General features: G+C 37.5%; 1 protein-coding gene across 2 annotated transcripts in view; it reads right to left on the minus strand.

The window, feature by feature from the left end:
* The window catches only part of CALCRL (calcitonin receptor like receptor), a 99,937-nt gene that overhangs the window by 61,761 nt on the left and 12,559 nt on the right, over positions 1–25,617 (minus strand). Inside the window, exon 2 of one of the 2 annotated variants that reach the window (XM_026013528.2) lies at positions 18,353–18,420. The exons of the other annotated variant lie outside the window; for it this stretch is intronic. The gene's annotated coding sequence lies outside the window, so the exon portion shown is untranslated. The remainder of the gene's footprint in view (positions 1–18,352; positions 18,421–25,617) is intronic. 2 annotated transcript variants of the gene reach the window in all.

Raw genomic sequence — 25,617 nt, forward strand, 5'->3', positions numbered from 1 at the left:
CCAAGCAGGAGCTGACACCCCACAAAGACCCCCACCCCGGGGGATGTGCGTGACATTCCTCAGGCACCCCTGGTGGCCCTAAAGCCAGGGGGAAGGAAAGACAAAGAGTTACCTTACAGAGATCATAGTCCTACGGACTGGAGTCTCCCTCCGTTCACAAAATGTCTTGGTGAATTACGAGAAAAAAGGTTTTCTTATCAATAACCTCACTTCCAGAAGGGGACTCCCGACCTTCTTGGTGTTAATGCTTCACTAGGGAGATGAACAAAGTAACTTGACAACGGCAAGGCCTCCGATATCCTGTAGGTCCTTTGAGCTTACAGAAATTCTGTTGAAAACCTCCCGTTCTTACTTCCCCCAACGCCCAGGGATATGCTCAGCCTCCCCTCACAACCCCCGGGCTCTTGCAGCCTGACGCCCAGTCCTCAGGCTTCAACAAAACCACCATTTTTGCACCAAAGACATCTCCGGAATTCTCTCTCGGTTGTGGGCCCCGGACCTCATCCACCAAACCTCACCTATATTCCAAAACTTCATCAAAAAGGATAAACGCAGATTTGGGGCAAACTCTTTCCAGCAAATAAGGATTAAGAATAGGAAATTAGGATTAAGAAATAAGGATTAAGAATAAGAAATTATTCTCCTCATCAGCAATTCTGATAGAAAACTGCACAAAGTAGTTGTCATTGGCCTGATTTTGAAATAATCTTTTTGATTGAAGCCGTAACTTCTGTGCTGACACGTACAAAACTTTGATTTACGTCTCAAGAGGTATGAAGTGTCACAGAGGCCAACCCAGAATGTGCTCTGCTCCCATGGACGTCTTAGGAGAGGTGAGAAGGATCGCTTTCTCGGAGTTAGTCATTGATGAAGTCTGTATTTCATTGAGTTCTGATATAAACCGATATTATGTATCTAACAGGCAAATCCTTTTACCTCCATAACCTTGGTATCTACATAAAATATGGATAATGATGTTATATCCCATTTAGGGCTGACGTAGTAAGTAAAGAACACGTTCTGGCAGGTTAGTAGGCACTTGATGAATGTTAGTTATTATTATTATGCAAATTTAATATTGGATATCATCGTCACCCAGCAGGAGGAGTGGAAAGCTAAACTGGGACATCAGTAAGCAAATATTTTATTCATACAAAAATTTCACTTTTGGGAGGAACATCTTTTCCATCATGTTTGGGAAAGCTGTATAACTGTAGTTGCCTAAGAAAGTCAATTAGCGTATTTTATCCAAGGAGGCTTTTTAATTCCCCAGTACTAGTCAACAATATTTCACTTATTTAAAAAAAAAGTTCTTTAAATAATAAGCTTATAAAAAAATGACCACATTTCAAACTCACTGCTCACATCTTCATGTAGAGAGTGGCATGTCATAATGGACTCATTTAAATCCACTTTTATAAAGGAAGGTCATAATTATTCGCTGCCAAATCTGTAGGAGATTGAACACATGATCTTTCTTTTATCATCATAGAATGGATAATACGTAAAATCAAAGTACATATGTGGATCCTGGCTACAAATAGTGTCTGACTGGCAACGTATATATGCCATCTGCTACCACCTACCCAACAGACAGAAAGCTGACAAACACATCATCCCCAAATTGCTGTCTTTTCTGAAGCTCATAGGAGAGAGAGTTGTGCTCATTGGGAAATTAGTAAGTATGGGTGGTTTTGTTTTTTTAAAGCAGCCAGAGAAATGAGTCTCCTCTTTTTGTACGCATCCCTAACCCCCGCACCCCCTCCCCGCTCCGCACCCCCTCCCTTTACTCTAGAATTCCACTCCCTGGACAATAAAATATATTGTGTTCGTTGACTGGTTGATTGATTTGGTTTAGGAGTAGACGCTGGTGTTGTCTCAATAATCTCAGCAGTTCAGAATAATTTAACAAATCAAGCCCTACAGGGAAAAAATGAAGTAGCAAGAGCCCCAGTGGCAGTATATTGAAGTTCCTGAAGAGGTTTTTGTGCATTCTGTTGGTCAAAGTGTATGAGCTCTAGACAGGATATGGGATAGATATATATATATATATATATATATATATATATATATATATATATAGCATAAATCTCACAGAGGAAGACATGGACATGACCAACGAGCACATGAGAAAATGCTCTGCATCACTGGCCATAAGGGAAATACAAATCAAAACCACCATGAGATCCCACCTCACACCAGTGAGAATGGGGAAAATTAACGAGGCAGGAAACAACAAATGTTGCAGAGGATGTGGAGAAAGGGGAACCCTCCTGCACTGTTGGTGGGAATGTGAACTGGTGCAGCCACTCTGGAAAACTGTGTGGAGGTTCCTCAAAGAGTTAGAAATAGACCTGCCCTACGACCCAGCAATTGCATTGTTGGGGATTTACCCCAAAGATACAGATGCGGTGAAACGCCAGGACACCTGCACCCCGATGTTTCTAGCAGCAATGTCCACAATAGCCACACTGTGGAAGGAGCCTTGGTGTCCATCGAAAGATGATGGATAAAGAAGATGTGGTTTATGTATACACTGGGATATTCCTCAACCATTGGAAACGACAAATACCCACCATTTGCTTCAACGTGGATGGAACTGGAGGGTATTATGCTGAGTGAAATAAGTCAATCGGAGAAGGACAAACATTATATGGTCTCATTCATTTGGGGAATATAAATAATAGTGAAAGGGAATATAAGGAAAGGGAGAAGAAATGTGTGGGAAATATCAGGAAGGGAGACAGAACATGAAGACTCCTAACTCTGGGAAACGAACTAGGGGTGGTGGAAGGGGAGGAGGGCGGAGGGTGGGGGGGAATGGGTGACGGGCACTGAGGGGGGCACTTGACGGGATGAGCACTGGGTGTTATTCTGTATGTTGGTAAATTGAACAGCAATAAAAAATAAATTTATTAAAAATATATATATATATATATAGGATCTAAGGCCATTCCACGTTAGACAATCTAGATAAATGTTGAGATAAATGCTTCCTAAATGTTGGGAATGTGGCTAAAATCAGTGCTTATATGCTTGCCTTTGAATTTCTGACCAGAAAAGAGGTTTTGGGAACCCCTAGGAAACAATGAGCATAGCCAAGGTCATTTCTCAAAATGCATCTGTCAGGAAGCAGATCTATCTTCAGGCCATGATTAGCAAACAAAATAAATCTGTTCTTTAAAGGGGCATGCTTGAAAAATATTGAGGAATGAAGGAAAGAGAAATCTTTTTGAAGAATCTGAGAAAGATAGATCTGAAAAGTATGCTTACTAATATACAGAAGATTTTTTCATAAACCGTTGTGGCATTTAATAGTGTCTCTGGTAAGAAATTAGCAGTATCTCTGATCTGAATTTGACATTCAGTCATTAAAGGGTTTTTAATTATGTATAGCTCATGAAATATTTGGCTGAAAAAATTCCTTTTTTGAAGGACTGATTTGTAAGATGTTCCTACACAACAATTTAAATTGGGGAGTTATGGGCAGCCCAGTTGCTCAGCGGTTTAGCACCGCCTTCAGCCCAGGGTGTGATCCTAGGATCCTGGCATCGAGTCCACGTCGGGCTCCCTGCATGGAGCCTGCTTTTCCCTCTGCCTGTGTCTCTGCCTCTCTCTCTCTCTCTCTCTCTGTTTCTCATGAATGAATGAATAAATGAATAAGGGAGTTATTGGCATATAGAGGACACGATGATGTTTTTCTACTTAAGGATTCAACTCAGTTATTATCTAGGATAACAAGTTTTTAAAGTAACTCTTACTATTACATCTTTTTTGAAATAATTTCTTAGAAACTGTTGGCTTTATGGACTAAATTTTCTTCCAAAAATTTACATGTTGAAGCCCTAACCCACCATGTGACTATATTTGGAGACAGGGTCCTTAAGGAGGTAAAATTAAGATTAAATGAGGTTGTAAGTGTGGAACTGGAAGAGACATGAGGAATGCACACACAGTGAGAAAAGGCCATGTGAGGACTCAGTGAGAAGGTGGACATCTAAAAACCAAAAAGGGAGGCCTAAAGAGAAACCAAACCAGCCAAAACGTTGATCTTGAACTTTCAGCATCCAGAGCCATGAGAAAATTAATTTATTTGCTCAAGCCTCCCAGTCTGTGATTTTTTTTTTTTTTTTATGGCAGCTCTAGCAGACTAACAGTTAGGTTTTCGTCAGTTCTCAGAACCTGAATCTAAAGTGAAACCTTAGAAACCTTGGGAAAATTTCCAAGAACTTTATAAATGGTATTATTATAAATTATCTCATTTTAAACACTTTTTTATTGATGAATGGGCCATTTCATTTATTCACAATTTAGAACAAAGAAATATATTTTAATTTGCAAAAGAACAATTCATACTATATGTGCGGTTAAATTAAAAGGCATTAAAAGGCCTTCCTTAGATTATTTTAATAGAAGCATAAATCTACCTCTGAAGGATCTATAGTATCTGTCTGACAGCATTATAAAGATGAATAGCATAATATTAAACCATTAAATATAACAGTTCAAAAAATACTATAATTAATAACTCTTAGTTCTGGAGTCACATGCTCATCTTTTTTGGAAGCAGAGACTGGCTCAAATACCAGCTTATCTTTGCCCTACTAATCATTGAACCTTCAGTTGTGATTCCAAAATCTATAAAATGTAATAGATGCTAACATTTCTTTTTTTTGTTTTGTTTTTATTATTATTTTTTTGATGCTAACATTTCTAAGAGAGCTTTCGGTATAAGAACATTAAAAATCATTTTCATGGAGTGATTGAAGTTAATGAAATCTATTATTTCATGTTTTTAAAAGATCATATCTTTCCAAGATAATGAATGCAAGATAGAAGTCAGACTTTTGTATCAAGCTTCAGTTTGACGAAAAGAATTATTTAAATAACTAGTTCTGGATGAGATCAAAGTTTTTTCATGACATTGTGACTTAATGTTCATGATGCATATGTTGGAAAAATCTCTATTGAAACGTTATTTTTTCAAAGTGTAGAGATAACATTATAATGAACTTGGCTGAAAGTGTAGCTCAAATAGGTCACTACTCATACTTTTTCATAATTTTTCTTCTCCTTTTGCCAATTTTTTAAAAGAAAAGAAGGGGACCAGTAGGGAGAGGCAGCTGTCTCTGTGATGAAGAGCATGCATGATGCCTTTGCCAAGTTTCATGTATTTGCCTACAGCTACAAAGAGCGCGGCAGGCCAAAAAACATCTATTAAAAGAATACATTGAAACTGACTATGAATTCTTGTCAACTACTTCCAAGAGGAAGATAAATCCTTAAGGGTTCATACAACCGAATTGGGAGTCCAAACCCAACAGGAGGTAATACGAGTTTACTTTTCGAGAGTGTTACATGTTTGAGTGGTATATTCAGAAAAAGAAAAGGAATTCTGAAATGTACCTGAAAGGGATATAAGACAGTAGAGTGTTGGGGAAGGCTAGTGTTCAGACAAGAAATGAAAGAAAATTTCTAATATCTAGTCTTAAATTATTTCCACATCAATATATCAATAATACATGTCTAGGAGTTTATCTCTAAGTAGACTTATAGCAAATATTGAAAGTTTTGGATGGGTTTTAAGAAATAATTGAGTTAAGGGTTTCAAAGCCATTGGAGAGTTTCCTCTGAACACACTCACTGCTGACTTGTGAATGCTGACTTACAAGAATTTACATGTTGCCTTCTTAGCTAGAGCTATCCAAGCCATGAATAGATTAATCCTTAGGGTTTCGTAGAGCAGTAGCAAGACCTCCCACGTGGAAGTCGCTACCCTCATTTTTTCCGATCTGAAAATGACTTTATTAGGAAGCATCACACACTTTCGTTATTGCCAGGTGACTCACGTGAAACCACAAGACACTTTGAATCAAGTGAGTAATCCCATAGTTCACATACTATTTCCATGAATCCAAACGCCTTGAAACCTCTTGGCTCCACACTATTGAAATATCTTAATTGTCATTAAGACTAAATTAAGACTAAGACTAAAAAACTCTTTTTCGTGTGGCTGAAATCTTCTTAGACCCTGGAAGCCTGTGGATATTAAGTCATGTTATCAATAATCCACAAATTTCTGATTTTGTCTCCCCCTTAGAACCCAGGTCCTTCAGCATCCTGCAAAGTCTCAAGTGTCCCTTGAAATCCCTAGAGATGCTTCACAAGCCAGTCTCTTTCAAAGGACCAACCCACACCATTTGTTCTCTAGCATTCAAACTTCCTTGGTCTAAGTCCTCTGCCCTAAAAATCACTGTAGTGACCTTAATCTTGCCATGACTTACTACTTCAACTTGACAATGATATCACAAAGACTCTATCCTAATCCTCTCAAAGTCTTCAAATCTAGAGGCACCAGCGTCCTTCTGTGTTCTGCACAGAAATGGTAGAAAATGGCTTCTAAAGAAAAAAGGCCTCTAACTTGACCCTCTGCTGTACTGCCCCCTGAACAGTTCCTGACCAGAGTTTTACTAATTTTCTCATGAAAATGTTGCTTCCATCTTCAGGTCCTTAGAATCCCCAAACCAATTCAAATGACCAGTAAAGTATAGGCACTAGGCCATACTCGGTCTTTATGTTTTCCTCATCACAGGTTAGTTCTCACAAAAGAAAACAACCTACTATTTTCTTCTTCAGTAACATCCAAAGTCCCTCTGTATATTTTTCAAGTGTATAGATGCTGGTGCAGGGTACTAGGAGGTAAACTTTGGACCGGGCATCTCATCCTGGTTCCTCTAATTAATAAAAGGAAAGCAGAAATTGTCAGGATTCATTGAGGTAGCATTCAATAATCCATTATCAAAATATCAAAAATAGATATATTATCTAAATACGATCTAAAATAAATTACGGTAAACCAAGGTTTAATTCAATGTTATTTATAACAATTACAATCAGGATTATAGGATAATTTACATAGTAATAACTACTCTTTATTGTTTACTTTGCTAAGCACGGTCATAGGCACCAGAAGCACACTATCACATTCAATTTATTACATTCTCTCTCTTATTTTTTCCATTCAATTTGTTACATTCTCTCTCTTATTTTTTCCAGGTAAGGAAATTAAAGCTCAAAGTCATCTCACTCATGAAGTTAGCAAGCTAAGATTCCAACCTGAGACTCTCTGGCTCCTAAATATACCTGTTAACCAGAACTACCTTTGGACCCTGTTATATTTCACTCTCCCAAATAGTCACTGGCTATATAGATATTTATCAGCACTATTTCAAAGTTTATATGAAACATATGCTCCCCCTCCCACCCCTATAGAACAAAACCTTCACTAAAAGATCCACTATCGTGGAGCATTTGCTTACTGTGTGTGCACCACCGTGGTACATCCTACAGAGAGGACATGAAAATAAATAATCCTTACTGTTCTCTCATATTCAGCTTGGTTTCTTTGCCTATATTAAGAGCATTAAAATATACTTTGAGAAAAAAAATGGACCATAATAAGTAATGCTATGCAATTTCTGCCTTGAGGTTGTTCATTTTAGCAATCACATACAATTTGAGATCTTTCTGACTCCAAAAAGTATCTTTTTTTTTTTTCATAATAAGCAAAACAGTATGTAACATGATTTTTTTGGAAGATTATGTAGTGAGATATCTATAAGCCATACATGCATGACCAGTTAACAGCTGAAGAGAATTAATTATAGAAGACACTTTCAACTCAGTATTTTACCTTCATATTAGCTACCCACAGTAAGTACCCATATTTTACATAGAATTCTAGTGAAACAGAGTAGTGAAATGATTCAAAATAGAACATCATCCGCCAAAATTTAACTCCATGCCATTCATAGAAATTAAAAGGACCTAATGGTTTCATTAATAATAATAGTAATCAAAGCTTGTATTTGATGCAAATTATATGTATTGTGTTTATTATTTTGTTTAAATATCATCATTTCACAAAACAAGATCAAATAGGTACAAAACATTTACTTTATGGATGAGGACACTTAGGACCAGGGAAGTGAAATGTTCTGACCACATTAATGCAACTGGTCAGAGGAAGAAGAGAGACTAGAAACATGCCCCCTAACTGAAATCCCTATTTGTAACCCTATGCTGTGTCAGAGAAATCATCCCACATATGCGAAATCCTGTGAACGGAGCCAACAGCATTTTCAAGATAGAATGTGCACAACCGTTTATAACTACAAATGGTCATGTGTTCTTTATTACTGAGATTTCAATAAAAAATATATATTTATATATGGGTTCAGGCATATTTAAAAATCGATGACTTAAAAAAGTTACATGTAATGAACAGAGTCTGTGCTTTGTCTCTATTTTTTCTACTTCACCAATGTTTGACGTCAGCTTGATGCCCCTGCCCACTCTGGTTTTATTTTCCATATAAAAAACATTTTATCTGAAACCTTTTTCAACATAAAAACCTATTGCCTGGTGAGTTTCTTAAGGCCCTAGTGCGAAGTAGGTTGTTACATAAAGGGAAAAGAAATACAATAAAATGACGAGACCTGGAACAGACACCATGGCCACAAAGTCTCTACACACACGTGTGCACTGTCTGTTCATTGGGTAGCATTTTCATCATGTCAGGTTATGGAGAGCAATTTCAAAAATTTGATAGTTCAGATTTTTTTCAACAGATACGATCACAGTGCTTATTTGAACAGAGTTGGCTGTAAAACCGCATGAGAGATCTTGAGGCAACAACTCTCCTGAAGTTTAAGACACATCAGCATATGATGTGAGCCCAGTTGGAAAATAAGTTGACGAACTCAGTGGACATTCGATGGGACATGAAACCTAAAACAGTGTGATTTCTTGAAGTCTAGATTTAACAGGATGTGGCTGTTTGGGGGCATCATGAAGGGGGTTTATTTATCAAATCTAACGAGAGTGATATCCTAAGGATAACAATATCCTTCATGAGAGAATGCTTAAAGTTTCAAGTTCACCATATTAGAGAACATCCAGAAGAACATGGAGAAAGATTAGGTCTATGTGAAGACTGGAGTGTCGTCTATAGATAATTTCTAAAAGACATGATGATGTCATCTGCAGTCATTGTGTAGAACGGTCACTACAAGTATATTGAAAAGAAACATGTTAATTTTGGTTGTGATACGAGGTTACTATTTTCTTTCTTTTAACCGTTTTTTTTTTATTTGCTTGTTTCTCAATTTTTTCATCTAAAAAAATGTAGGGGGTTGTATCAAAAATCTGTAAGGATACCTGTGGTCCTATAAAGCTTTAAAGCTAATATTTTAGAGTATCGAATGTGAGGCTTTTGAAAGCTCTGTGCCAGACATGGTAGCAAAGACTTCTAAGTTACAGAATTGTAATCCAATAGAAATTACAATTCTATTTACATTACAATATTTAGATAGAGAGGGCTTATGGGAGAGAACATAGCTGTTCCCTGTTCCCAGCTAAAATTTAGCAAAGATCAATTTGACCTTCAAAGACAGTAATAGGCAATAATAATAGAAGGTAATAGAAGAATTTTTCTTTCTTTTTTTTTTTAAAGATTTATTTATTAGAGAGAGATGAGCACATGTGCAAGAGGGGGAGGGGCAGAGGGACAAGCAGAGGGAGAGACAGAGATCCTCAAGCAGATGCCCTGCCAAGTGGGGAGCCCCCACAGGGCTCCATCCCAGGACCCTGAGATCATGATCTAAGCCAAAATCAAGAGCTGGATGCTTCACCGACTAAGTCACCCAGGTGCCCCTAGAAGAATTTTTATGGCTACAAGGATATACAGGCCTTTCCAAACCAGGCATTGCAAAATGTAGACCAAAAAGATAGTCTGATGCTTTTTAGCTTAGTATATCTTTGTGAACACACTTCTTTCCCTTCGTTTTTGTTTCGTGAAATTTTCCCCCAGAACGCGTTTGAAGTTCAGCTAACGTTCTTCAAGGTTACATCTATGTATGTATGTATGTTTATGCATGATTTTCCACCGAATATTCTATCAAACGTCATGTAGAATCTGAGATGTTATAGAAGTATCCAATATTATTTTCCCTTGGAAAGAAAACACAAAACTTATCCTATAGGATATTATTGGGGAATATTTTTATGATCAGGATATAACCATAAATTCTAAGGTCTGCTATGATTCAGAAAATTTACACTAATGATGGGAAAATTCATTCTAAAGTATTTTGTGACCTTATGTGTGTATGTGTGTTAGTGTTTCCAGTGCTGTGGAGTCTATGTGTCATAGCACTGTTTTCTGGATCCTTTACTGAATGTCCAAAGACTTTGGAAAAAATTGAGAGTAAATAGGGAATAATAAACTTTTCCTGGAAATAAGTAACTATGATTAGCACACTCTTTAAAGTGGAATCCCAAATGATTTAAACCTAGAATTTGTTACCAATTCTGCAGTAAATGTGAAAAAACAAGTCTCCTCTATTTGAGAGATAATAAAAAATAATAACTTCAGCGGGGCATAATTTTTCCTCGTAGATAGGGGCTGTCCTGCTGAAAGCCTCATGAACAGTAGCCAAATTTTGTTGTTGTTTTTTTAAATGTGGACATGCCCAACGAGGTCAATCTTCATGGTGGGAATTGATAGCTATTGGTTACGTAAGTTTCTCTTACTCTTTGGTGTCATGTAGACAAAACAGTTGACAGAGAGTTGAATTTTCAGCTGGAGGTTTGGATGTCCTATAAAACAGCCTAAAACAATAAAAGTGGGCCTAAAGGCTGTCTTGAATTAACTAATTGTCACCAGGTCTATTTGCCAGGTTTATTGAATCATAGCGTTAGTTTCCTTTAAATCCAGAGTCTATTTCTCATGGCAGGCAAACTTCAGATTCAGCATATTAAAAGCTACAACAATTTGTGTTGGTTTTCCTTTGTCTTCTATCTACAGCAGTCTGAGAGAGCAAAGAACTTTTAGCCACAGCAGGAATTTCCTGTAAAATACAATAAATGACTGTGCTTTCCTCATATGCCACATCCTTTTTTAATTCCTAGGTCCTAGGCATTTTTCCACTGCTTTAGGTAGAAATTTTGCTCCCTCTTCCAGGAAGCAATACATGTCAATGTTTTTTCAGCTTGTTAATGATTAGTAGACATATAAATAGCATATCATTAAATACATTAGCAGAATTCTATACATTAATGGAGCAAGCCACTAAGAGGAAGGCTTGCCCAACTGGCACTATTTATTATTATTATTTTCTTAAGATTTTATTTATGTATTTGAGAGAGAGTGTGTGTGTGTGCTTTTGAGTTTGAGCAAGGGGGAGGGGCGGAAGGAGAGCCCTGGGCTGGGCTGACCCTGGACCATGACCTGAGCCAAAGGCAGCCGCTTTGAGCCACCCAGGCGCCCCCCATCTGGCATTTATAAGTATATTGTGACTAATAGAGTAACATAAACAGAAAATGAGATAATCCCAGAGAGATATAAATATGGGCAGTTTAGGAAGAGCGGGCTGGAAGTTAATAAGCAGCTCGTTTATAATCCTGATAGGTATAAATGAAGTGGCATGATGTAATTGGTGATTTTACTTTGTCACACTCAGGCTAGGGTGTGCATGTTCTGGGAAGATGAAAGATTTTGTCAAAATCACTATATTCCAAAGAAAGATAAGTAATTTGCTTTGAAAGGAAGCTTAAGGAGGGCCTGGGAGATAGGATGGAAGACAAATGAAACAATAGTAAGATATCTGAGCAAAACAAACAATGTTTTTGGTGGGGGGTGGGGAGGCACGTTTTTTTTTAATGTGGGGTTTTCCTAGATAGGGGAAATCCACATCCCATCAACTATTAGAATTCATCTGGAGTCTGACAGACTCTGGCTGGAATTTGGCCTGAAGGGTCTGATTCTTAGTCATAAGGATGGATCTATCCCACTGAACAAGCTTGTTAAATATCTTAACAATCCCTCCGTAAGATACTCTCTGTACAGCTGATTGCTGACTTTATGAGTCCATGCATCTTGGTAGAAGGTTAGGGAGTTTTCCCGTATCTAATGGCAACCTCTTTATGTTTTTTTTGCGAATGTATAAAGTTCTTCATTATCAAAAATAAAACTTCATTATCAAAAAAAGTAAGCTGTTTGTTAATAATCAGAAATTACAGATATAAATTATTATATATAGAATTATAAGCCCCGGTTTCAAAAGGAACTTTCTTAACCTCCCTATGATTTATTATCCTTAATAACAAAAGAGAAACCTTTTTGCTATGTTCCAACCCACTGCTTATAAAGCCGTATACTTGTTTTACTTACTAGTAGCACCAACGGCACACTTCCACGTGATATATGTAGTATCTAGTCACATTACCCCAGATCCGATTAGTCTTACTGTAATTAAGCCAGAAAGATGGAGAGAGGCAGAAAATCGATCACTGAGTGAGCAGGACATTTTAAGGACTGCAATGTTTGTTGTCTTTCTTTTCCTTTGAAGTGACTGCATGGCTACTATGCAAGCCTCTTCTAATCTTTTTATAGGAAGATTTTCAATGAAGTCTTTGCTTCTCAAAATCTTCTATGCAACAAAATATGTACCTTGGTGAAATTTTATTAAAAATTTTTCCCATCCAAATGACTGTCAATGAATGCTTTTTAAAAATCCTACCTGATTGTATTACCATTACAATTTTATTAGAAATAATAATGATGATGATGTTGATATTATAGTAGCTAATACTTTTGAAAAGTTTACCAAATACCAAGCCCTGATAGTACTAAAGGCTTCTATCTCTACTTCTATCAATTTATGTACGGGGTGGCCACCAAGTCTGGAAACATAAATGATGCATCATAGATGATTTTTCTCGGTGGCTCAGTTGGTTAAACAACCGACTCTTGATTTGGGCTCAGGTCATGATCTCAGGGTTGAGAAATCAAGCCTCAGGATGGGCTCTTCCCTAGGTTTAGGATTCTCTCTCTCCTTCTGCCCCTGCCCCTTCTTTCTTCCTCCTTCTCTAAAATACAATACTAATAATTTCTCACTTATAATAGATTAAAAAGTAATATTTGGCTTTTGGACTTTATGATCACCTTATTAAAAAGCACGTATGATAAGCACTATGTTTTTCTCAGGTTTACCTATGAGGAAAGTGAGGAACAAGTAGCTTTACTAACTTCACAAATGGTTGGTTGATTAAAAAGTGGTTGATTAAAGGTTTTCAACCAGGTAGTTTGGCTTTAGGATTTATACTCTAGATCAAATCATAGTAAATTTATTATAAATTTTGAAACATGATTTTTAAATGCAAAAGTAAAATTTTATTATTAATACATAGTTAAATGACATGAAGAAAAGGGGGAACTCATTTTGAAGGAGGCCTGGGTGGCATCAACGTCAACATTGTCCCTGTCCTCTTATTTATGGCCTAACGTATTGTTGGCACTTTGCAGAAATGTTTTGTAGTAAGACTCAAAAGTGTGAGAGAATGCCCACATATATGTGTGCATGTGTGTGTGCATAAAGAAGTAAAAGGAAGACTATAGGGCAGCCCGGGTGTCTCAGTGCTTTAGCGCTGCCTTCAGCCCAGGGCGTCATCCTGGGGTCCTGGGATCAAGTCCCACGTCGGGCTCCCTGCATGGAACCTGCTTCTCCCTCTGCCTGTGTCTCTGCCTCTCTCTCTCTCTGAATATATAAATAAAATCTTTAAAAAAAAAGGAGGACTATAAGAAAGGAGAGGTAAAAATGAAGAACTGGCCTACAGCTTGAACCCTGGGGATTTTCTAATGGCAAGAGTTAGAATGGGGTTTAAATGAAGGTTAAAGATATAAAAATTGATTCCTATAAAATAAGCTGTTGCTGTCTACCCTTAGGAGTATCCATACCCTGGTTTATAGATCACTGGTCTAAAGTGTAAGACATATTAGATGATGAAATTCAATTCTACCTAAATATTGAGAACCATTATGCTGAGTACTACAGTCAGAAAAATGATTAAGGGTTAAATTATAATTTAATGTAAAGCAAATGTGAAAAGGAACAGATGATAAGTAAATAAATTTATGAAAATTTATACTATCTACACTGCATATAGTGTGATTTCTATTAAATTTCAATGACTACTTTTTTAGCTATTAAATATGAAGTGAGTATTAAAATTCTCATAACAACTTAAGTTATTATCATAACATTGGCATCAGAAATCATCTTATGGAAAGAACTGGGTTTTCTGGATAAAATACATTAAAGATGACATTGGGCCCCTCACTGGCTCAGTTGATACAGCATGCAACTCTTGATCTAAGGGTTTTGAGTTCGAGCCCCAGCAGGGGTGTAGAGATTAGGTAAAGAAATAAAATATTTAAATAAATAAATAAATAAATAAATAAATAAATAAATAAATAAATAAAATAACACTTGGAGTGGAGCAGGCACATGGCCATAAATGTTAGCAGGTGCTCAAATAAAAAGAAATCTTGTCTCCATACATCAGTATCAGAAAATGTATTATTGTCTCTTCTGGAAAGGAATCAGGCAAATAGGTGATAAAGAGAAAGAATAAAGAAAGTCAGAGTGGATCCAGAACAGTGGAGAGAGGCTGGAAATATATAAGATACTGGAGGGATAGGTGACATTTTAAAAATGGTGATGTTCACCATTTAATTTGAAGTGATTTGGAGTTTGCATTGCTAGTGTGTCAGTTTCTTCTGAGTCTTCCATTATGAAAATCTGCAATGAAGTCTACGATGCTCTAAAGCAATTTATATGTATACAACTTTTTATGAAGGTCAAGGAAGGAAAGGGCTATTTCAGGGATGAGAATCAGGTTAAAAGTGAATTAGAAAGGCATTTTCAGAGAAACATATTTTTAAGGGATACCAAGGCACTTGATCATGGCAACACTGAATTTTGAGGTGGGTGTTTGACTTAGATTCATTCTTAAATTTGCATGTGACATATGTAAGTTAACATAAATAACAAGTATATATAACAACTGTTCCTCATCAGTTGTGCTAAATTCATTTTGTTTAATTCATAATTTTTATTTCAATCATTTTTATTGGAAACATGTCTCATTATACAGCAAGATGAGAACAGGTATTTGGGGGGACATTCTAACTATTAGGAATTAAATCCTTTGATTCTTTAAAAAATACATTTAAGAATGTATTTTATATGTTTTTATACCTATATTTATAATAGGTCATATCTCCTGGAAAAATTGTCTTCTAGTTCATCTGTTTTTAACTCTGAGCAATGGGACAGTTTGCTATAACACTTACAAGGGATGGTAGGACAATCATGCATGGAGTTGATCTGTTGAGCATGGTTCAAAGACTAGACATACAACTTTTCTGGAGTAATTTAATACAATTTACAAACATCAAGTTCCAGCTTTACCTCGATTTACTTCCTACTATTCTAACCAAACTGACTCACTACTGATTCTCAGCACTATTCATATTTTCTGAGAAAAATGTCATCCTGCTCTGTTAGGAAAGTCTTACCCAATATTCAAGAATAAATACTCCTCCTGCAGATAGAGCCATTTAGAAGAAAATATATAATTATTTTATAGCCATAAAATAATTTTCAATAAATAGGCATTGTGTGTTAGTAGATGTAAAACTAAAATATATGAAGATGCTTAATTATCTCCCAAATAATCTATAAATATCATGCTATTAAGGTAATGAATAATTCTTTAGAATAAAAAGATTTTATTTATTTATTTGACAGAGAGAGAGAGCACAAGAGCACAGAATGCGGAGCAGTAGGCAGAGGGAGAGGGAGCCTGATGCGGGACTCGATCCCAGGACCCTGGGATCACGATGTAAGCCGAAGATAGACACTTAACTGACTGAGCCACCCAGGCACCCCAAGGTGATGAATAATTCTAAAGTTTAACTGAGCAAATAACAAAAAACAAAAAAAAAAAAACAAAAACAAAACAGATGGATCTTGGAATCCAAAATAATTTTGTTAATAGAACTTAATAAATACAACAATTCAGTTAAATTTCAAATCAGTAATAGAAAAGACTAAATATTTAATGAAAAGTGTGAATACACCTGTCCATCAATTTGGTGGAAACACTTATATCTGAGATTCAGTTTCACTTGGATTAAGAGTTAAATGTGAAAGTGGACTTGTCACATTATTAGAAATCTAAAAATTAATATTGCTGCTATGTTGAGACATAGAAGAACTTTTAGTCAGATTATTAACCTTTAGTGATAACTAGAAACAGATCCTTCTATCGCCAAAATTCAATCCAGCCAGAGATAGTCTCCTTAGTTTTTTCCTCTTTCCCACCTCTTAGCCATTGATTATGTTTCAGAGCCTAAGTGATGATTTTCTAAATAAAGCAGCGCAAAAATATTTGAAGTTAGCCTTGAGCTGTCACAAATCACTTGGTCGCGAAGAACTTCAGATAGTACCTTATGTTGTCCCGGTCCTTAATTGAGCAGAATTGCTTTCAGAGTTTCTAGAATCTCAGAGCTGAGTGGACCTGAGCAAGTCTCACAGTGAAGGCCGCGAAGGCCGCTTATTCTACAGACTTGGAAAGTAGGAGTTTAGGAGACTTCTTGCCTCCTCTCCCCCAGCCGTGGTCGGCGAGCTCAGACCAGGAGCTCCCCAAGTCCCAGTCCTGTGCTTCTTTCATTAGGTTCAAGTTAAACCACACACACGAGTCAGACTAGTATCATAGCAAATGGCAGGCCTGGGTCTCAGTTCTATTTTTCAGCCTCCCTAGAGACAGTTTTCAGCACCTTTCCTGCTGGAATTTAAGCACATCGCCTTAAACTGTCCTTGTTACAAATAAGATTTTAAAAAGTGCAAAAGAGGCAGGAAACTTCTCCCCAGAAACGGACCAATACTCAGATCAGAGATCAATCTAATGAAAACAGTTTAAATTAGCACCTTTCATGTTCAAGCCACATCCGATTTATCTCCTTCGCAGTATCCAATAAATGTTAAAATTTATAAGTTGGAAAGACCCTTAGAAAAAAATATCATGTCATCCTCATAGTTTCCACTGGTACACACAGGCAGTGGAGGTCAAAATCGGTTTTTGCCTAGTAAGTGAATTTCCTTCCATTTTATGCTCTTTCCTATATGTCTTCGTTAAGCAAAATTGGGACTTATAGAAATTGATCTGGCTCCACTTCACATAAAAAAGTTCAGGAAAAAAAGCCCGGCTGTCAGATATAAGTAGGCATTTTGAGCATTCAAACCTTGCTCTAAGGAACAGTGACTCATATAAAATGTAATGTGCTAAGGAAGCTGACACATAAAAGGATAGAACAACAATGATGAGTTCCCAAAGACGTGCTGTGGGAAAAAGAATAATTATAGAGGGCCTATTTTTGGGTCCAGCCGAATGACTTGGGAATTTGAAAATCAGAAGAAGGAATTATACCACTTAGCTCCGAATTTAAGGTAAAATTATTTAGGAGCCTTTTTTCATTAATGCTATTATCGTTTATCGGGATGATACATGATTGACTTGTTAACTACTTTGCAATCTAAAAATAAGTTAGGACAGGAAAACTAATTTTGTCAGGAAGGGGGCCTTAGGGTGTAATAATAATTGCGTAATTAATATGTTATCTGACAGGGAAGTACAACGCTAAATATAAATAAGAAGACACATCTGTCTACAGCAGTAATCTTTTTGGAAGCATCCCTGCCCCTGAAGCTTGTAATTAATGCCCAGGATTAAAATGGAAACTGTTTTTGGCCAGGGAGTTCTAAAAATAGTGCCTAGAACAACTTAAATCTTTGAAACAGTTTACCCCCCCCCCCGCCCCGTTTTCCTGTTTGCTTATTTATAAGTGATGTCCTAATCAAGTTTTACAATTGCTTGTAGGAATAGAACAGCACCAGTGTGATTCAGAAAAGGAAGAACCCTAGAGAAGAACATTATTTAGTTCAAACGAGCAATCTAGCCCTATTATTTAATAACATCAAACATAATTCTGTTTTCTATGTACATATATACAGTTATAATAAGGTTAGCCACAGATATTATATACGTGCATGTGTGTACCTGTGTGTGTGTGTGTGTGTGTGTGTGATGTTTGTGGCAAATATTAGCAAATCACTAATATCACTAAATGTGATAGGACCCATTCAAATTAATTTAATGCTCCTAGTTTTCTGGCCCAGGGAACAAGAACTTGGGGGCTCAATGCATATCCAAAGGTCCCAAGGAAATGACCTTGTAGGTTTGTCCATAAGTCCATCTCTACCAGTATTTTGTTAGACTCCCTTTCAAAATTCCCTTTATTCAGGAGCTCTTTGACATTAAGTTATAAATCATTCTGTGAAATCTTTCTTATTATTGTTTACATGTTCGTATTGTTTTCAACTTCATTGGAAAGTAAACATGTTCCTTTCTTTAGGTCCTGAATGTTCTTTTGTAATGTGTGCAATACCTGAAAGTAGGGCCATCCAAAGTTTTGACAGGTGGCAGCACAAGTGGTTGGTGTATCATCGTAGAACCCTGGATGACAAGAGAACATTCCTGTGAATTTGGCAATATTATTAGTGAATAATGGGATTCCCTAGAATTTAACTTAAAGTTAGATACTAGTGAGTTTTTTTTTTTTGTTGTTGTAGTTAAAACCATAAACCCCTGTATTTTAAATGTTGAATTTTAATGGGAAGTTGGGAGGAGAGGTATCAGGCACTTTGAGGTCGCCAGGTTGCCATCATGCTAACCTGGAAGTAATCAAAAACTTTGTTCTTGGCACTTTATTTTTTAATAATGAAGATTCTGAGGGGCACAAACATGAAGGATGGTCCCTGTTGTTTAAGATCTTAGCAATAGGAAGAAGTGGATGCCCTGAAATGTTCAGGAGAAATGTTCCAGAAGGGAAGGATTGGTCAGTGGTTCTGAGGATGGAATATATCACAGGTTCAAAGTATAGGGAGAAGTTCTGGGTGATCCAAGTGGAATGAATGATGGGAAAAGAGTGTCATAAACCTGTCAAAGAGGGAGTAGAGGCTGGATGATGGCAGTTTAACATTTAACTTTCTTTAAACAGAGGATATTACCAAAAAGTAAGATCCACCCACCACCGAACAAAGACTTAATGTATATAAATGGAGTTTGAATCTATATTTTTTAAGATTTTATTTATTTATTCATGAGAGACACAGAGAGAGAGAGAGAGAGAGAGGCCGAGACACCAGCTGAGAAGCAGGCTCCCTGTGGGGACCCCAATGTGGGACTCAATCCCAGGACCCTGGGATCACTCTCTGAACTGAAGGCAGATGCTCAACCACTGAGCCACCCAGGCGTCCCTATAAATGGAGTTTATATGCATCTTTTCAGACCCAAACTAATGTTGAAGACAAGATATAGCTACTTGTTTATCCTGCTGCACATTTACATGGTAATTGGGCTTACTGAACTTCAAAAATGTTAAATTTCTGTTCGCAAACTATTCATCTCCATTAGTTCATATTGTGATTCGGGAGGCTTTTGTTGAACTTACTTTTATGAATCATCAATTTGTTTCTACTTCGAATGATAATCTTTGAATGATTGCCCAGGATGTCTATGGAGCCATTAGGGATATTTACGTGAAAGCTCAAACATGTGAAGAAAGCTATGTTAAAAGCAATCTCTGCAATCAAATCGTTGTGTCTCAAAAAACATTCTTGGATTACTTTGTAAATGTATACACCTGCACATATTTTTAATAATTCATTATATAACATTATAGATTGTGTAGTAGTATATGTTATAATTAGCGTCGTGATCTTGTCTTATTAAGTAGATGTGTATTTTTACACCAACAAACACTGCACAGTTTTAGAATCTGGATTTTCTTCAAGCTATTTTGAAAAAAGTAGAAACTCTTGTCAGTCTCGGCTTTACTGGCCTATGTATGGAATTCAGAGGGTTCAAAGTTGAAGTTTATTTTGAGGGATGCCTGGGTGGCTCAGTGGTTGAGCATCTGCCTTCCGCTCAGGGCATGACCCCGGGTCCCAGGATCGAGTCCCACGTCGGGCTCCCTGCATGGAGCCTGCTTCTCCCTCTGCCTGTGTCTCTGCCTCTCTCTGTGTCTCTCATGAATAAATAAATAAAATCTTAAAAAAAAGAAGTTTATTTTGAGTATTTTCCCAACTTGCTAAAAAAAAAAAAAAAATTGCACATGAAATAGAAAGGACCGTGTAGTATGACTGGTTTTCTTCTGCATGGCCCTGGAGATTTTATTTCACTCCAGCTGAAAACACTATGAAAGAATCTTTCCATTCTTTTGGTGATTTGGGATGAGTGAAAAACAAGTATGTCAGTAGTTTCTTCTGGCTATCAGAAAATTTACAGATGACATAATTTTGATTAGTAAACATGTTGTACATGGTTTTTTAATTAATTTATTTATTATGTATTTATATTAATTAATTAATTAATTAATTTTAGAGAGAAAGAAGGAAAGAACAAGAGAAAGCAGGATGAGGGGCTGAGGGAAAGGGAAATATCTCAAGCAGACTCCCCGCAGAGCATGGAGCCTTTTGTGGGGCTTGAGTTCACAACTTTGAGACCGTGACCTGAGCCAAAATCAAGAGTCAGGCACCCCAATGTGTTGTACATTTTTTTAAGGATTTTATTTATTTATTCATGAGAGACCCAGAGAGAGAGAGAGAGGCAGAGACACAGGCGGAGGGAGAAGCAGGCCCCACGCAGGGAGCCCGATGGGGGACTGGATCCTGAGATCCCAGGGTCACGCCCTGAGCCAAAGGCAGATGCTCAACTGCTGAGCCCCCCGGGGCGCCCCTGTGTTGTACATTTTAATATCATAATGCATATGTCAGCATAGTCTGACTTCCACTGTCCTCTGAAAAATATCTGTATCTGTAGCACCAGAGATTAATTAACATTCAAGAAGAAAAGATGCCAAGAAGAGATAAAGCCTCTAGGTTTAAGCCCAGATAAAACTCAAAAGAACACCTATCTTCTTCAAGTAGGGCCATTGGCTGACCTGATTAGACAATGAGATCAAAATCAACTAAACCTCCTGAAAACACAAAAGAAATACAGCAAACAAGAATAACAGATAAACCTTCTTCATGTAATGTGGTGATTTAACACAACAATTGAGCTACAAAAAATGCAAACCTAAGCATACTGATTAAGAGGAAATCAGAATACTGAAAAAATATATTGGCTAAATTCAGCTGATGTGTACAAGGGCAATCAAGGGGTTTCAGAAATGAGGGATTATGTGAAAGGCACAAGCTCCAATGCGTTCTATAATATTTTTATGAATAAGAAATAATTTTTACCGCAGTAGAAAGAGAGACAGCAGCTCTTTCAAGAGATTTATAAGCTCCATAAATGATCTTAACTATGCAAAAGTTTATAAAAAGCATACAACACATGTCATTATGCATTTGTTCAAAGTCATAGGATGTTCAACACCAAGATTGAACCCTGCTGCAAACTGTGGATTCGGGGTGATTATGCTCAGGTTCATCAGTTGTAACAACGATGCTACTCTGGTGATGGACATTGACAGTGGGGGGGGTATGAATGGGGACGGCGCAGTAGGGGTAAGCTTTGTTCCTTCCACCCAATTTTGCTGTGAACCTATAACTGCTTTAAAAAATGAAGCCTATTACAGAAAAAGTGCACATGCATCCAAATGGAATTAGTCATTTTCTTCCTTAATTTTTAAAATAGGTTTTGATGTGTCTTTGATGGGGTTTTTGAATAAAGGAAATAGGAAGTTAGGGATATGATTCTAGGGATTATCAGTTCGTGGTCTTGTCACGGTGAGAAATGCTATTCATACACTCGGAGTTCTAAATGTACTAAAATACACTCTTTCCCTGGACCGCCTAACAAAAACGAGATAGTTAGTCCTTCTTTTAAATAATTATAAGCAAAAATGGCTTGGCCATAATTCTATAGCCTCAAGTCACTGCTACCCCATTAAAAACAAATGTTTCAGAGAAAAATTTTAATTCTTTTCACATACAGATTTTCGGTGATGCATAATCAGGGCAACGTACATTAAAATCACGATGAGATATTATGTTACTCCCACTAGACTGGCAGAAATTTAAAAGTTTTAACCATAATGGAAAGTGTTGGAAAGGACGTGGTGCAGTGGAAACTTCAGACCCTGTTGATCAGAGTATAAATTGGTACAAGCACTTTGAATTGCTAAAGTCCTGAAATCCCACTCTTACGTAGATTCCCTGAAGAAACTCAGGCATGTGTGTACCAGAAGATTCGTGAGAAATTCACTCGTTGCTTCATCGTTTGTAACAGTAAAATGGTGGAAGCAATCCAAATGTCTCTCAGCGGGAGCAGAGAAATGCACGCTGGAACCCTCATAGTGGGGGGCACTGCAACCGTGGAAAGGAAGAAATCGCAACATGCATTAATAGGGCTGCGTCCCCAAAATGCTAAACGAGAGAAGCAAACTCTGGAGGCTCTGGTTCAGAGGGATGGGACTTTCACAAAAATAGAAACAGCAGAACTAAAAGACACGTTGCTTAAAACATGTGCGTATGTGACAAAGCCCTTAAGTACCCTAAAGTACAGCAGAGGAATGACAAGTGCAAGTTTGGGGTAATGGTTTAACCTCTGGGGCCATGTGCCATGTGTGGGATTTAACTGAGAGGAACATGATGGACACGCCGGGTTCCAGGTAGACAGGCATCGATTTGTTTAAATAATATATTTGTGGTATGCATAATCCTGTGTGTACCCGATTCTTACAATTATAAAATAGTTTTGTAGGCACGGTATGGAGAGTGTGACTCCGTACCCTGGAATTAGGTGTTCGTTGTGGAATTATGGAGCAAGATGTCAAGATGCAATGTCTGTGGAAGAGGCCAGGGCACTGGGGCGGGGAATGTGGCTGCCTCACACATTACCAACCCAGTTTGAAAGTTTACCTCCTTTGGTCAGAATATTGTTAAGATTAGACTCCCTTGGAATATTTCACACTGAAGACATAGTCCATGCACAATTTAAAAGCTTAAAATTTTGTAAATGTGACTTAAGTGTGTATGACTTTTTTTGACTTTCGGTTACTTTCCTAGTTATATGGAGGAAATTTTGGAATGCCAGGGGTGAAAAGCTCATAAATCAGTTTGCATGTGTGTGTGTGTGTGTGTGTGTGTGTGTGTGTGTGTGTGTATTTACCCCTGAGTCCAGTGAAGGAAGAAAGGGTCGATAAAGTTGTATTTTGGATTATTACCAGGTTCTCAAGACTTTTAAGTGAGGATGACTCAGGCAGGGAAAATGCACCCCCACATCACAAAATTAGTAATTTTCAAAGCCAAAATTAGAAGAGAAAGTAACATATATGTTTTGTTATTTGTGTGCAGTTCATGCAATCAATGCTTGCTCTTTTATTACTTAGAAAGAGAATCATTTGGTTTAAACGTGTGTCTGGTTCATGCCTTGATTTTGTTGTTGTAAATTTGGACCTGATTGTGTTTTTATGTCCCATTCTCAGCATATCCAGAGTTCAGTAGAGGGAACGCTGATTTCAGGGCCCACAGGGCTCATTCAAGGCTTCTCCCCTCTCCACGCTGAGCCTGAATTGGTAGGTCTGAAATGAGCCCGGTCATTTGTATTTTACCAACCAGTCCTGCTGCTTTCGATGTGCTGTGATTAACCCAGCTCCATGTCTGCGCTGCCTTTTGAGAAAGTGTCCCCCACAGACTACACTTGCCAGTGGGTCAGACTCCATGAATCCTTAATTGTGCAGACATTATCTTGACCAATTGGGCCCAAGCCTTAGAGTCTGATTATCATCCAGGGGCTGGTGTTTGCTTCTCACACCTGCTTCATAAACACTCCTCGCCTCTTATCAGAAGGAATAACTTCTAGGCTTAACCCTCAACCTAATTTCCCAAACCAAAGGGCAGGTAAAGTCTTGCTATCTGAGCTGTTAGACCAAGCAGCTGGAAGGCATTTGCATACTAACGAGGTAGACATGGCCAAGTATTCACAGCGTCTCCGCATCTTAATTTATGCAGTTCAGGGCTGGATTTTTACTTTCTAACCTTTGTGGCAATAAAATATATCTTATTGAACCAACTTATCTCCATTTATTGCCTCTTTCATCTTCTCTTTCGTTTTCTCTCTTTGGTTCACTCCCCTTTTCTTGATCTAATTTCTTTTACTTTGAAGGCCCATCTCTCGCTCTGATTTCATGTTCACACAGTGAGCGATAATTTCTAAGTCAATTACATTCTGACAGTCATAGAGATAGAGATAGATAGAGATAGAGATAGAGATAGAGATAGAGATACAGAGATATAGAGATAGAGATAGAGATAGAGATAGAGATAGAGATAGAGATAGAGATAGAGATAGAGATAGATAGAGATAGATAGAAATAGAGATTGGTTCTGTAGATAAAAAATTTTCTGAACCTTTTCTTTTCTCTGCTCTCCAGATTGGCCCCTCACTCCCTAACTTGTTCCTTTCATGTCTTGTTTTATCAGCTTCTGGGGGAATCTTCAAACCCTCCATCTAGTCATTTACCAAAGACACTATCACCAGACCTGTAACAAAATACCGTTGTTCTGGATTAACTCCGAGGATGGGAGGCATGTGAAGATGGAGAACACATTTGTTCCTTTAGAGACATCGGAGGTGAGGACAGTTGGAAAGAGGAATTAGTTAAAATAGGACTAATTAGAGAATTGTTAATAACATTTGTTTGGGGAGGGACACCTGGGTGGCTCAGTGGTTGAGTGTCCGCCTTCCACTCAGGGCGTGATCCTGGAGACCTGGGATCGAGTCCCATATCAGGGTCCCTGCATGGAGCCTGCTTCTCCCTCTGCCTGGGTCTCTGCCTCTCTCTCTGTGTGTCTCTCATGAATAAATGAATAAAATCTTAAAAAAAACACACACACATTTGTTTGGGGCAACATCATGAACTTCAAAACTGATTTAAGATCATATTTTATCCTGTAGGCGAGCTAGCTGTCTCTGGTGTTACTATGAATCTTCTAGAATAGAGATACTTAACACAGTCAAGGTGATCTAGCGTATATAAAGGCTGAAAAATCACTAAAATAATATATGAATATTAGGATATACCTTTAAATCCACTAAGCAGTGGAGAGCCAACTGTGATAATTAGTGAAACCTTTTTAAATTGTCAGCAATTTCTTATGTCAGGCAATTACTCAAACCTCAGAACAGCCTTTTTTTCATCCTACAAGTAGCACTATTAGAAAAAGTTCTCAAGATTATGTGGTGTCTCTGCTGAATCTTGATGAGAGAGAACAAATAGTTTGGCACTGCCTTTTTCTGAATCAGACTGCTGGGAGTGTCTGTCATGGGAAGAGCTGATTACTAGCTTGAGAAAGTATAAAGTGAGTCTGCTCCCTGTAAGAAATTAGTCATTTTTTGCAGTCTATTTTTTAAATGAGTTCCTTATTCTTTAAGTTCTTATTTTATTTTAAAAGATTTTATTTTTTAAGTGATCTCTACACCCAGCGTGGGGCTTGAACTCCCAACCCTGAGATCAAGAGTCACATGCTCTTCAGACTGAACCCACAAGGCTCCCCTGTACAATAATTTAGTACAGAGTACTTGCATTGAAACTTTTATTGGGGCTCTTATTGATGTAAAGTTTATTTTTAAGTGCTTTTCCCCACCATTTTGCCAAGCCTATCTAGATTAAAAGTTGTCAATTGTCTCTTGGTCTCAGCT

The sequence above is a fragment of the Vulpes vulpes genome, chromosome 3, assembly GCF_048418805.1.
Source record: "Vulpes vulpes isolate BD-2025 chromosome 3, VulVul3, whole genome shotgun sequence".
Taxonomy (NCBI): Eukaryota; Metazoa; Chordata; class Mammalia; order Carnivora; family Canidae; genus Vulpes; species Vulpes vulpes.